Raw genomic sequence first — 14416 nt, forward strand, 5'->3', positions numbered from 1 at the left:
AAACCTGTTCTACTCTCAATCCTCCCCATATCAGAATAGCAACTTCATCCTCACTACTGCTCAGTCCAAAAATTTTAGTCATCCTTGACTGCTCACTTTCTCCCTCAACCCACATGCAATCAATCCATCAGCAAAGCCTGTTGGCTCTACTTAAGATACATCCAGAATCAAAGACAACTACTAGCACCTTGGTTCAAATCACCAATCCATCTCACCCAGATCACTGTCCTGGCCTCTTGTCTCCATGCTTCTGCCCTTGGCCCACTACAGGGCACAAGCACAGCAAGCAGTCAACCCTTTCATCACAATGGACCAAACAGGCCTCTGGGACTGGCTATTTCCTATGCAGGCAACACTTTGTAACCCCAGATTTCCACAAGACTTGTCTCCTCTTTTACGTCTTTGCACAAACTAACTTCCCTGACCATCTTAATGCCTCCTCTCCAACTTTGTATTTATCCACAGTACTCCACACCTAACATGCTATAAAACTTAAACGTTTCTTCTGTCTCCTCACTACCATGTATGTAAACTCCATGAGGGTAGAATTTTCTGTGTTGTTCCCTGATGTGTCCTAGTGTCCAGAACACCATCTTACATATTACAGGTGCTCAAATGTTTGTTAAATAAACAAATCAAATATTAACAACTAAGTTCTTCACCATCAAGACTGCTAAACTTCCAATATCCTATATTACCGTAGACAGTGAGTTTTCTTAAGCGACAAGAGATGCAGATTAAAGAGGCCTAAAGGGAAAAAGAGTCTCCTCCCTCCCCCACCAGTGATCTGCAATCTCAAATAGCTCCAGTTGAGGGTATGTGGAATGACAAGGCAAACTGGACTAGGAAAATACGTTCACTCAGATAAAAATCTAAGTGGACCATGACATAGTAAAAACCTGTATCTAGAGCCACCATCTCCCTCAACCTACCGCCTACCACCAGACTGGTCCACTTCCCTTCACTGTGCTAACTCCACTGTGTAATGTGTTTCGAGTTTTACTGCTGCAATTGTCAACATCCACCTCCTAGTGTGCAGTGATATGTGCAGACCTTTCCTGTGCGTGTCTGTCTGGCAATTGTTTCCACACAGCTGAAAGAGCAGGTCAGTGCCGGCAAGCAACAATTCCCTTCAGCTCACCCAACAGAAACCCAAGCACCCTGATATGAACTCATGAAGAACTCCCTCTTCCACCTCTCCATTACAGTTGGGTTCAGTTCCCACAAAACTAAAGAAGTTATCTTAGTAACTAGCATTTACCAAACACCATGTGCCAACCACTATTTTCACACTACATGTTTGAGCTCATCTAATCCTCACAAAAACCCCAAGAGGCAGACATGATGATTCCCAATTTACAAATGAGAAAACTGAGGACATCTGAGAGGATCACTAAGGGAGTTCATGAACATCCTTTCTGAAATAAAGATGAAGAATGCATCCTTTTACAACACTTTTCAGGAAGACATACACACACACTAAACCTACAAATAAACACAAGTCAGATAAAATCCAGCTAACTGATGCAAAAGGACTAATGTAATGAGAAAAATCACCACCGGTAAGCCCTGAAGTAATGCACCCAGGCTATGAGTACAGGGATGCTACAACCTTCAGGAGAAAGGCTGCTGGGAGACTTCAAAATGGATGGATGAGGCTGATAATATCTGTACCCACACCAAGAATTAATCTTTTCTCTAAAATGCAAACATGTGTCCCTCTTGATGTGATCTATCCCTCCCCAAGACCACTTAAGTGCTCTTACAAAACAAAACAAAAGCTGAATCTAATCAAATTTCTACCTATGGGTCTAGAGAAATTACCTGGAATAGAAGAATGTATATATAAACAGCGTAAGTGACCAGCCAAATCCAGAAAGGTAAAGAGTGGGGGAAGCTGTTACAGAGTAAGAGACTTAAGGTCATCAAGTAAACATAACTTGTGGACCTTGTTTAGATTCAGAGTCAACCAAAACTGCAGAGAGACACTTTAGACAATTCAGGGAATTTGAACACGAACATTAGGTGTTAAGGAATTGTAGTTAGGTGTGACAAAGGCACTACAGTTGTTTAAAAGTCCTTATTTCTTACATACTAATTACTTACAGGTGAAATGATATACCTAGGTTTGCTTTAAAGTACTCCTGTAATAACTGATTCAGTCACCAACAGATGCTAAAACCAATGGAAGATTGTTGGAGAACAAAATATTCAGTCTCAAGTTTGTTACTCCATAGATCACTTAATACAAAAGGGAAATAGGGTACATTTACAATGGCGCATTCTGGTGAATGTCACCTAACCAAATGAGTGCTTAACAAAGTGGTATGCCTCCCGATGTGATGCACTGACATCTCTATAGAATATTCATTCATGTCAACAATGTCTAATTTAACTCTAATCATGAAAACCAACTACGGTCAACTCCAAAGTGAGGGATTCTGCAAAACAGTAGGCCTGGACTCCAAAACTCCTCAAAGTGCCACTGTTATTAATCACAAAGGCTTTGGAACTGTTCAAGGAGACTAAACAAGTAAATACATGATCCTTGATTGAATACTGAATTAAAACACTAAAAACTATTACTGGAAAAATGGCATAAATTTCAATATGAATTGAATATTTGGTGGTAGTATCATATCAATGTCAATTTCGAATGTGATGGCTATGTTGTGGTTAGGAAGAAGGCCCTTATTCCTAAGAAAGGTATGTCAAGATGTCTGCAACTCTCAAAATAATGCAGATTAAAAAAAGATAACGCATATTCTAACAATTAGTGATCTATGCAAAAATCATACAAGTGTTAAATGAACTGTTCTTACAGTTTCAAATTTTTTTAGTCATGTTAGCCAAGGGAAATTAATGGAAAAAAATTTTAAGATAAAGAAAATAGAGGTGAGGAGACTGAAAATTAACAGTTGAAGCTGAGCAATGGGTACAATACAAAGTTTCATTAAACTACTGTATTTACCGTTACGTATGTCCAAGTCTGTGTTTTAATTCTTCGGTTTTTCCATTTGTAAAACGGAAATCACTCTACCTAACCTTAAGATGGCTAAGAATTCAAAAGAATTGTATATATGTGTGTGTGTATAATATCCATATATGTGTGTACATATATCTTAAATACATACACACACCTACATAACCCCTACACCCCTACTTCAATCAACTGCTAAGGTTAGGTATTATTATCAACTCATCCGGCCTCCCTCAAAGGCTAGCAACTTTAAGGTTTATAGAGGTAAAACATCCTAACAGGTCAACTTTGTGTTTTTTTCTGTTCTCCACCTACTTGGTTCCAATTTTATGTTTCTAGAAAAAAACTGTTTCTAGAAGGAAATAGTTTCTACTCATCTTTCCATGTGAGTAAGGCAGAAAACCTAAGCACAAGCATCTTCCTGGTAGACCAGATTATAATTCTCCAGGCCAAGTTATAAACAGAAGATTCAGAAATTGGGGTATTTCCTCTGAAAGATACTTTTTAGTTGGAAAACTTTAAAACCTTCTAATTTTCTCTAACGTTTGGAGAATATAACACTCAAGAAGTAAGAAGTAAGACCACAAATAGGGTAACTTTAACAGTATTTGGATGGACTGGTAGAAATTATGCCCTGAATTAAACCTAAGAAATAAAAACAGAAACATGGTATTCTAGATTATAAAGGCAGCTGGATTTTCCTCTTATATTGCAAACATAGGACAAGTAAAGGGATATAAAAATCCAGGGACATAGGGTCACAACTGTTTTCTTTGGATGCCAGTTGATAGGAAATCTTGAAATTATCAATAGTTGGCCAGGTGCGGTGGCTCACGCCTGTAATCCCAGCACTTTGGGAGGCCGAGGCGGGCGGATCACAAGGTCAGGAGATCGAGACCACAGTGAAACCCCGTCTCTACTAAAAATACAAAAAATTAGCCGGGCGCGGTTGCAGGCGCCTGTAGTCCCAGCTACTCGGGAGGCTGAGGCAGGAGAATGGCGGGAACCCAGGAGGCGGAGCTTGCAGTGAGCCGAGATCACGCCACTGCCCTCCAGCCAGGGGGACAGAGCGAGACTCCATCGCAAAAAAAAAAAAAAAATGAAATTATCAGTAGTTTCCAATGAGTCCATCCTAATCAGATAAAATACTTAAGAAAATGACATTAGGAAAAATGTTTTCTTCAATCTTCTTACACACACAAAATTTGCAAAAACTCCTGGCCCTTACTTAGTCCACACATGAGAATGGCATTCCCACGAGACCAATAATGCTACCAAAGTCTGCAAGACAGACTCCCTAATGGAAACTTGGTGTCTTAAAGCTTCAAGATACTATACTTCATGCAACTGTTTTCTCATATGACTATTAACAAAACAGAAGGCAAGCAGTACACCAACAGAAGAAAGGCAATCAAAACAACCCATGACTGGGTCATTTGCTTACTTAACAGCGTCAAGCAGTTAAAAAACAAAACCACACACTTCAGTGCCATACACCTTTCCTACAACATGCCTGACAGAACCGACTCTCAAATTTAGCTTTTCAACTGAGCAACAGAAATTCACCTTAAATCTGAATCAAAACCAGACTGAACAGATATTTTATAATCAGAATTCATACATAGGGCATCTGAGCACAAAATGAAAAGGGAGCAGATATCTGGAACTTATACTGATTCTGCACCTTTCTAATGGCAGCAAAGACGACACACGGATTTGCAGGAGCATCTTCCCAGCAGCTGAAATGCAACCACAACACTGCACTTCTGATCACCACAATGAGAATTTTCTCAAACTGGATTATATCCACAGCAACCTGGCTACTATAACTGCACTTGGTTTCTTCAGCTGACAAAATTAAAGCACTTAACCACCAGGGTAGGTGTTACAGAGAAACTTTTAAAAACTGAAGTCTAAACAAAGACAAAACCAGGAATTCTCGATTCTGGGACAGAAGCAGAAAAATGCCAGTTTATGAGGATTGAGGGCTGCAATAAAGAAAGTTTTGCTAAGTCTGTGCTTTCACTTGCAATTTCACTTGCAATTTCATCTACACCAACCTCTATTGAGGTATGCCCAAAGTGGATAGAAATTCCCTTACCTGGGACTGTAATCATAGTAAAAATGATTGGAAGGGAAAGCAAAACAAGTCAATTATACCATGGGCCAAAAGGTAGGTAAGAACAACCTGGGATCTGAGTTCGTTTTATTTGCAATTTGATGTTATCTATCTGGAGTGGGAGTGAAAGAAACAAAAGACAAAAAAAAGTAAAGTTAGTCAAGGTAATAACTTGGCTTCTATTTCATGGAAACACAAAGCCTGGTCAAAAATAAAAATGTCATCACGTCCCTGCTCTATACTCTTTACTAAGAGAGCACCTGAATTTTTTTCATGGTAATACTATTTTCCAAGGATCACGGGTAAACTATTTTTAATTCCACAGATATACTCTGAGCAAAAAAAAATATTTTCTAGACAAAGCAATCTTTGCATGCCAATAGTATTTCAAACACCTAAGAGGTTAATACAATGCGTACAAATCATATTGTACTAATACATGCCTAAAATAAGCAATCACTCAGACACTGAAAGAAAAAGTGGACTGCGAATATCACTCCCTGACAGATTACACGGTGCAGCTCTGAAGCCTACATGTACATTTTAGCCTAAATGGACATATACAACCCAACAATCCTTAACTATAGATACTACTTTTAAGAATTGAATGTGCCTGCCATCACTGAAATTAGTCCTATTGTAAACCAGTGACCAATTAACAAGGTGAGCTTTGTCAACATAGATGCTAAGAGGTTTACAGGCTACCTACAGCTAATTATCTGAATATCTAGATTACAAAATGAGAGCCAACCTAACCCACAGATACATTACATTTGATCCATGGTACCTACGTATTCTTCAATTAGTTGGCAACATCTTAAAAACAAAACAAAACCACACACAGATTTCCTATAAAATCTGGATTTCTGGCTGGTAGTAGGAAGAGAGAAAAAAAGCTGGCAAAACCAGTCCCACACCCCTCATGGCAATAATAGATGGGAGCAGAGTAGTAAGTACCAATACCACTAATTCAAACATTTACTGAGCAAGAACTGTATTTCAGGTTTGATCTAGTTTGGGATTCTGATGAAATAAACTTAGATATAACAATAACTTTTATCTTTTGGAGTTTCATTAATAAACTGGGAATAATGAAAAACCAGGCAATGAAGTTCACAGCAACTTGCCTAAGATCTTAAAGCTACTTTAATGACAGAACTACACTTAACTACCTCCAAGGTCACATAACCACTTTTATCTTCAAATGCCCTCCCAAATGAATTACTTCCATTTTACGAAGAAGGAACTGGGGATCCAAAAGGTTAAAGTCCTTAGGAAGTAGGTGCTAGAATCCAAAACCCAGTCCCAGCTGCCTCTAAAGCTCCTTCTAGTCTCCCAATGCCAGTCTTTTGTTTATCCTATGGTAACACATCCAGTATCTTCATTTCAGATCTTACAAGGTTTTTCTACTCATTTATAATAGAAAACAAAAAAATCAGCTATTTTCTATAAAGCAGAAGCCTTCATACCCAAAGCCATATCCAGTCATAAAACCATATATACGTACCTTAAGTATTTTATTAAGTATTTTATTTAACACACAAACATACATTCATTTGCCAACCTCAATATGGGGGTCATGACAAGCACTTGGAGAATGGAATCGATGACTTGGAGTTCCCTGATGATTTGAGTTCCTTCTGCTTGATCTAAGTGACATCTATAAATGGCATTATCTACAATTTCCAGTTTCAGCTTCATTAAAGTGGAAAGTTTTAAAAGATCCTTGTAAAACACTCCACATACAGAATCCTCCTATTATTTTTCCTCCCAAACTTTGAGTCATTCAGCCATATCTAATTCTACAGCCATTATTTTAATGACTCACCTTTTATCAAGTCTTCCCAAAGAATCCAACTTGGTTTTCAGGAAACAAAGGTTCGCACTCATTTCATCAGCTCACATGATATTTGAATTATTTTATAGAAACAAGATTATCTGTCATAAAATAGTCTTGGAAATCAACACAACTTCTGGCAAACATACAACTCACCCAGCGTGAGCAAAGTGCACTGACTTGTAAGCAAACTATTAGCCTGAGGTCAACACGCTGTATCATAGCAAATAACTATTTTAGAGAGATGAGAGTAGTAAACCCTCAAGGCAGCTTAGTGAGTATCTACCATATATGCAAAACATAGCAGAACAGAAATGAAAGACTCAACTCTCAAGAATTTGTAATCTAGCAAAGGGGGTAAAACACATTCACCAATTAATTATAATACAAAGTAGAAAGTGATCCATGTGATAGGAGACATGTGATGAGACTCATGCAACCAAAGCAAAGATTAGTCTATACTCCTAATGGTGCAGGCCCTTGACATTTGTTTAATGTACCAAATGAGTTAAAATGAACTTGGAAGAACATGAGACTGGTTTTTCATGGCAGTGGTGGGGTATTGTTGAAAGGGAGGGCGTTCCAAACAGTAAAACAGCAAGATGCCAGCACCAAAGAAAATAAAATGGAATGGTATAAGAATCTGCACAACTTTGTTTACTGGGCATATAAAATAATTTGGAAAAAGAACTGGAAGATGAGGTTAAAAAAAATAAGTTGGGAGTCATATCTGAGGCAGCCTCAGATGCGACTTCATGCTGCATGTATTTGAAAATGAGAAGTATGCAGTAATTCAGCAACAAGGTTGATACAATCAATTAGTGTGGGAATCAGAAAGCCATCACTTAACAATGCTTTCTACCATTTCCTTGTTAAAAGTGCACCTATTCGGCGGCTCACGCCTGTAATCCCAGCACTTTGGGAGGCCAAGGCGGGCGGATCACGAGGTCAGGAGATCGAGACCATCCTGGCTAACACGGTGAAACCCCGTCTCTACTAAAAATGCAAAAAATTAGCCGGGCGAGGCGGCGGGCGCCTGTAGTCCCAGCTACTCGGGAGGCTGAGGCAGGAGAATGGCGTGAACCCGGGAGGCGGAGCTTGCAGTGAGCCGAGATCGCGCCATTGCACTCCAACCTGGGCGACTAAGCGAGACTCTGTCTCAAAAAAAAAAAAAAAAAAAAAAAAAAAAAAAAAGGGCACCTATTTAGGTGTTTTAAAGTATCTCAGGGACATATATTTGCACTACAAGTGTATTTACAGGTATTAGCTATCCTCCCCTCAGTAGTATGTCAGGAGACCAGCTAAGAAACTGCAAGAGTCTAAGGAAGAAACAACCATGAGCAGTTCAACTAGGGCAGAGAAGACTATATGTGATTGAGACTGCAGGAAAAGAAAGAACTGGATTTGTTCAGGCCCAGATGACAGCAGACAGAGAAGCGATAAACAGAAATCAGCAATAACAGAGGCAACTTCGGGGATAGGCAATACATTTAAGTTTTTAACCACACTGAGTTTGCAGTGCCAAGGGGATACCTAGGAGGCCATAACCAGCACAGAAGACAAAAGGAAATGCCAGAGTTGTCAGCTTGTTAAAAAAGGCAGCAAATCATCCACATGAAGGTTAAATGAATTGTACATAAAGAGAACAGGGCCTGTAATCCCAGCACTTTGGGAGGCCAAAGCAGATGGATCACGAGGTCAGACTGAGACCATTTTGGCCAACATGGTGAAACCCTGTCTCTACTTAAACAAACAAACAAAAAAAAAAATACAAAAACTAGCTGGGTCTGGTGGCACATGCCTGTAAATCCCAGCTACTCAGGAGGCTGAGACACGAGAATCGCTTGAACCCAGGAGGCAGAGGTTGCAGTGAGCCAAGATCGTGCCACTGCACTCCAGCCTGGCAACAGAGGAAGACTCCGTCTGGAAAAAAAAAAAAAAGAAGAGGAGGAGGAAGGGAGAAATCAGGGGAGTAACATCAGAAAACAGCACCATAAGAAGCCAAGAAAAATGTTGCACCTAGAAAATTGTGTCTATACACTCTAAATCAGGGGCTGCCACATTTCTTCTGTAAAGGACCAGATAATAAATATAAACAAAATACAGGGTCATATTCCAATGTAACTTTACTTATGGACTCTGAAAAGTGAAAGTTTTATGAAATTCAAATGTCATAAAGTATTGCTGTTTTTTTCCCCACCTATTTAACTGTAAAATCTTTTCCTACTTCACAAGCCATAAAAATACAGGTGACAGATGAGATCTGGCCTGAAAGCCACAGGCTGCCAACCCCTGCTCTAATTTCAGAGCAACAAAAAGGATAAGAGGTTGAATTAACTGTCACTTTCCAAACCCAAGGGCAGTTCTTCCTTTAGACAAATTGATAACTTACCATTCATTAATTTGACTAATTCCTTAAATAAGGATTCCCCTAAGAGGTAACCACATATGTTGATAACACGTGTCTTAAAAATACTGCCTTCCACTAAAAACAGATAAACTCATGAGTATATTGGAAATTCTAACCAAAGCTAAGAACATGAAACAGGAAAAGTTTGATAATTAAATAGCAACAGCTTTTTATAACATGAGCAATCACACAGTATTTTATCATCTGTTCTCTACCCTTCCTTCCACCTTGATGTTAAACCCCATTCTGGTATTCCAGGTTTCTTTTAGATGAGTTAAACATGCAGTAGTACAAACACAGCAAGACACTAGATGAAAAATATTACTTCAGAATTTCCCAGTCATTGCTTTTGAACTCTTAATTTTCTTGAAACTGATTTTATAATCTAAAAGGTTGGAAGATTCGATAACAGTCTGCATACAATACTAGATATAACCTAGATTTTTAAAATCTAGAAACATCAGTATTGAATGTATGAGTCATGAATTAAGAAAAAAAATTAGTGCAGAATGTCAACTTCTGACAAGCAGTCTTCACACATACAAACCATATCTGGTGCGGAAGGACTCCTTACCCCCAAGCCATTCCTTGTACCTTAGCTGTAGCTCAGGGGCAGGAACAGGACTCCTTCCTTCTTCAATAGCTTGCTGCGGCAATAAGCTGTAACCCAAGAAAATTTAATACCAAATCAAAGTATAACATTGTTCACAGGGTCAAGTCTTCCAATACTGGGTAACTATTTTAAGTTGCCTGGTTTCAAGCAGATAAAACACAAAGAGATTATTAAAGATACAAGGCTAAGCTGTTTAGGGAGGGCCCATGGGAAGAAAAAAAAGACTTGACCACTTGACAGCTAGATGTTTCGGGTTGAACTGATGTCTCCCACCAACACACAGCAGAAACTTCACTACTTCCTAGTTGGCAAATGGTTGCCAAGCAAGCTAAGCAAGCCACAAGGACCTAGGGTTGACCTGACTAATACATGAGTTTATTAGCACCCTCCATCTCCAAAAGGTATCTAAAATACAGGCGCTTCATAGGCATTACTTTCAGAACATCCTAACTTGAATAGAACTCTACAACAAATACAAAACTTTTGCCAGGTGTTCTAATCAAAAAAGGCTTGCTAGTTTAGAGAAAAACTCTTCATCACCCTACCAGAAAACCAACTGTTTTCTACATTTTAGGAACTGATTATTATACTTTTCTATATTTAAATTAAACCAAGTCAGAACTTAAATTCAGATTACATAAAACTCCCTACCCTACAAAGTACTATTTCAATGAGCTATCTTAATATAAAATATTATATTTTTGTACACGCAATCATTTAGCAAGTGAACTAATTAAGCCATTTTTACGTGAAGAATTAAAAGTTATTAACCTTTAATTCTTCACGTAAAAATTCCTGACCACCAATGAGAAGATTTCAGGAAAAGTATTATTCCAGGGCTTTCATAATCTAAATATGCCAACTGTGAACACCTTCAGGGCAAAGGGCATGAGAAGTAATTGGTGTTCATAAAGTAAATAACTAAAGAATACATATGTATTGCACAGCTTTCCTCAAATTTCTTCTTCCTGTATACCCAAGGCATAAAAAGTGTCTACAAAGTTTTGTTTTCTCCTAAACTCCTCTACGTTACACAGTATGTGGCTTTACCATTCATGTATTGGCACTTCAGCCTTTTACCTAACTGAAACACCAACCTTTAAAATCTAATTATCAAGTGAAACCAAAGGGCTTCAACCATTTTCCCACTCTCAAGAAAACTCTCTCACCAAATGTATGACCCCTTCTCATCTACCTCAAAGTTCTCATTGCAGGAGGGCAGGGTAGAGGTGGATCTAGACCTCACCATCTCACAGGCAATCCATTTCTTTTTCCATTGTCAGAGAAGGTCTTCCTCACACTGAAGTGAGGCTATCTGGGACTGCAGCCTTGGTCTCTCCTTTGTGGCTATGTCCTTTCACATTACAGCCTTTGAATACTGTGTTTTCCAGAAATTAATAAAACTCTCTTGAAGGTATCTGGTATGGGTGTAACAGGACTTTTGAAATATTTTTATTCTGGAGACTCTTCCATAAATATGGTCTAAGACTGTTAAACAACTAGTTTTTCAAATTGCTTGTCACCTTTAAAGGCCTAGTTTCACAACATTCATCACTTTACTGTCATATTTCAGAATTTAACCACACTTTTACCTACTTCTCACGCTAAAGTAGGGATAAAACAGAAATAATTTTTATGTACACACATTTTTAAAAAATCAAGCTAAATGGTACCTGCAAATAAATTTCTTCTTAGAAAGACTAGTATCATTCATAAATGCCCAAACTTGGAAGTACAAAAGTAGATGCTCATAATCAACTCCCACTTACAAACTGAGAAAAACATAGTATTGGAATTTCTGGGTGACTAATTGTACAATTTTATAGTTCAATAGGACTTATTCCACATAATACACTCTGAAATCTTTCAATGGGGGTTCCCACAATTGACTTTGCTACAATGCAGATACTGTGAGAACCAACACATGATCTGTATTTTAAATTTTAAAATTTAGTAAGCTCAATTTAAAGGAGTCAAGCTAGGGTCAAAAAAAAGTAATGAGGACAGGGAGGAGTGAATGCTCTCCAAACAGACTAAGAATGCTCTCCAGGCTGAGTACCACAGAGAAGAAACAGGAGAGCAGCTCTGGGAGTCCAAAGGCTGGAAAAACTATAGTTTCTTAACTTCCATATCCGCTGTTAAAGTTGCCTAACACAGCATTTTCCTCAATTCCAAGATGCATAAATGATCTGGAGGAGGAAAGGAAAATATATCATATTAAAGGGGTAAAGAGGTACATTTAAGAATCTAAAAACGTGAAAGATATGCAACTTAGAACTGAGGAGCTTCAGTAATACCGTTCTTGCAACAGAAGCCCAAAGTGCCTCAGGTTAAAACTGTGCTTTCTCCAGGGCCTGCTACCGGTGTGTAAACTCAAGAGTCACATTTTTCATTTCATAAGCCTAGAGTTAACATTTTAAATCCGTTTCCCCCCAAATAGTCCTCCTATTTTAGAATCCTATTTTCCTACACTGAAAGCAAGCAAACTGGTCTAAAACCTGGAAGTCTTTGTGACACATTTACAAACTACAGATAGGTTTTTGAACAAATAAGTGAGAAACTGTTGTTTAATATTACTTTATTTAGGTCAAGGATCTCAACATAACTTCACCATTGTACATAAGTCACCATTGTTACAGCCTTCTATCTACTGCCATGGGGCCTCTTTCTCCAAGAGGCAGTTCACCTTTATTATCTACTTTCTAGGGTTTTTCTTTTTTTTTTTTTTTTTGCCCCCTTCCCTCATGCGGGAGATTTACGAGGAAGGTTATTAATTATTTTAACCAAATTACACTCGGTTGATCTGAACTAGAGTAAAAAATGGGTGCTCCACATCCAAAGGCTATGTTATTACAGGACATAAAAAAGTATGGTAAAAGACATACATTTAACTTATACTTGCAGCTATGTTAACCAAGATAACTGGCAACTATGGCAAAAACAAAGGGTAGTGCAAGTCTTCATTTCAAAGGTTTCAAAGGGTTACAGAATGCGCAAATATTATGCCTACAGGTTGCCTCTTTCAGTATCACCTGCTACCTCCCCAAGACAAGGAAAGTAAACAAACGGAATTTCAGTAACAAATTTCCCAGGTTCTACACTTCCTAAAACACATAGGTTAAAGGGAGGGCTTAAACAACTTCCACCTAATTAAAAATCTTCCCTTTTAATAATATTTTGTTTTCACTGCTCCTATCCTTTCCGAGTTACATATCCCGGTAAGGGAGGAGGAGGGCCAAGAGGGATATTCAAGAGACTGAACAATACAATCTTAACTTCTTCCAAATCCATGAAGAACAAGCTGGGGGACACAATGGCATGCCTGACCAGGCTGTCTGGACCTGATAGAGAGGCACTCGAGTCCTTTCCCAGTTAACAGTATACAAAGCACACTTCCTAACAATCTCCCGACGCTCCGTGATTGTTAGTTTATCAATTGAGCTTAAGTTCAATCAAACTTGGTAATACTCCTCGCAATTGACCCAGAGCCTGATAAAACGTAAAAATCCGTCCACCCTTCTAGCGCTGTAGGAAGCTGTGCTTCCAAAGTTCGGACGTGGTACAATGATTTTTGTTTATTACACCTGGTGGAGGAAAAACACAAAACCATACACCAAACTACGTTACCGAATTCCGAATTCACGGGAGAATGGGGATTTCGGCGACGACTTGAGGAGTACATGACCCAGGACAGAGGACGAAGTGAGCTGCCTCCGGGCCGCGGGCCCCTGTCCTTGGCCACGCCGTCACCTGAAGGGAACGAGCTGCTGGTTCGCTTAGCATCCCTCCAAACGTGAAATCATCTACCTCAAGATCAATCAAAAGCAGGGGGAATAAAGTGTCTTCTGGAGGCGCAAGAAATGCCACAACTTGGATGAATGAAACTGGGCTAAGGGCACCGGGAGCGGGATTTTCGCTGAAGTCAGAAAAAGAAAAGTCAAAGATTTTTTTTAACATGAGAGCGACTGCAAGAGACGGGGATACAGACAACTGCACAAACACGCTTTGGAGGAACGCTTTATTGGGCGCGGACGTTCCGGGCGGCCGGCGGGCGCTAGAGTGGAGGCGGGCGGCGGAGGCCGGCAGGCGGCGGAGCGGGACGCAGCAGGCGGCGGCGGGGCCGGCGACGAGGCAGCTTCACGACTGGCGGGGACGGGCCGGAGCCGGGCTGGGCGCTCGCGCGTGTCCTCCCGCGGACCTTCCACTGGACTCCCGAGGGCCGGCGCCTGGATCGGGGTCGGGGCCCGCTCGGGCCGCCCCGCCCCCGCCCGGCCGCTTGCGAGGCACACCCTCCCGGACCGCGCACACGCGCAGGCACACCCCCGCCTCCCGCGCGCACGCGGCCGAGCCCGACCGGCCCACGCGCGCCCCCTCCCCGCGGACGCCCGCCGCCCGCCCGCCGCCCTGGCCTCCTCCGAGGAGTGCAGGAAGGCCCGGGGTCCCGCGGCCAGGGCGCG

At 40.3% G+C, this 14416-nt stretch overlaps 3 protein-coding genes across 32 annotated transcripts in view; 1 reads left to right on the top strand and 2 right to left on the bottom strand.

Annotated features, from left to right (window-relative positions):
- ATP5PO (ATP synthase peripheral stalk subunit OSCP) overlaps nucleotides 1-14416 on the top strand; it is a 1173690-nt gene that overhangs the window by 999498 nt on the left and 159776 nt on the right. The gene's annotated exons all lie outside the window — the stretch shown is intronic.
- Nucleotides 1-14416, bottom strand: part of MRPS6 (mitochondrial ribosomal protein S6) — a 519933-nt gene that overhangs the window by 284844 nt on the left and 220673 nt on the right. The gene's annotated exons all lie outside the window — the stretch shown is intronic.
- Nucleotides 1-14416, bottom strand: part of SLC5A3 (solute carrier family 5 member 3) — a 33150-nt gene that overhangs the window by 18122 nt on the left and 612 nt on the right. Inside the window, exons 1-2 of one of the 2 annotated variants that reach the window (XM_050784639.1) lie at nucleotides 8137-10689; nucleotides 216-7820 (exon numbers count right to left, since the gene is read on the bottom strand). The exons of the other annotated variant lie outside the window; for it this stretch is intronic. The gene's annotated coding sequence lies outside the window, so the exon portion shown is untranslated. Of the gene's footprint in view, nucleotides 1-215; nucleotides 7821-8136; nucleotides 10690-14416 lie in introns of those variants that run through there. 2 annotated transcript variants of the gene reach the window in all.

This window comes from Macaca thibetana, chromosome 3, assembly GCF_024542745.1.
Source record: "Macaca thibetana thibetana isolate TM-01 chromosome 3, ASM2454274v1, whole genome shotgun sequence".
Taxonomy (NCBI): Eukaryota; Metazoa; Chordata; class Mammalia; order Primates; family Cercopithecidae; genus Macaca; species Macaca thibetana.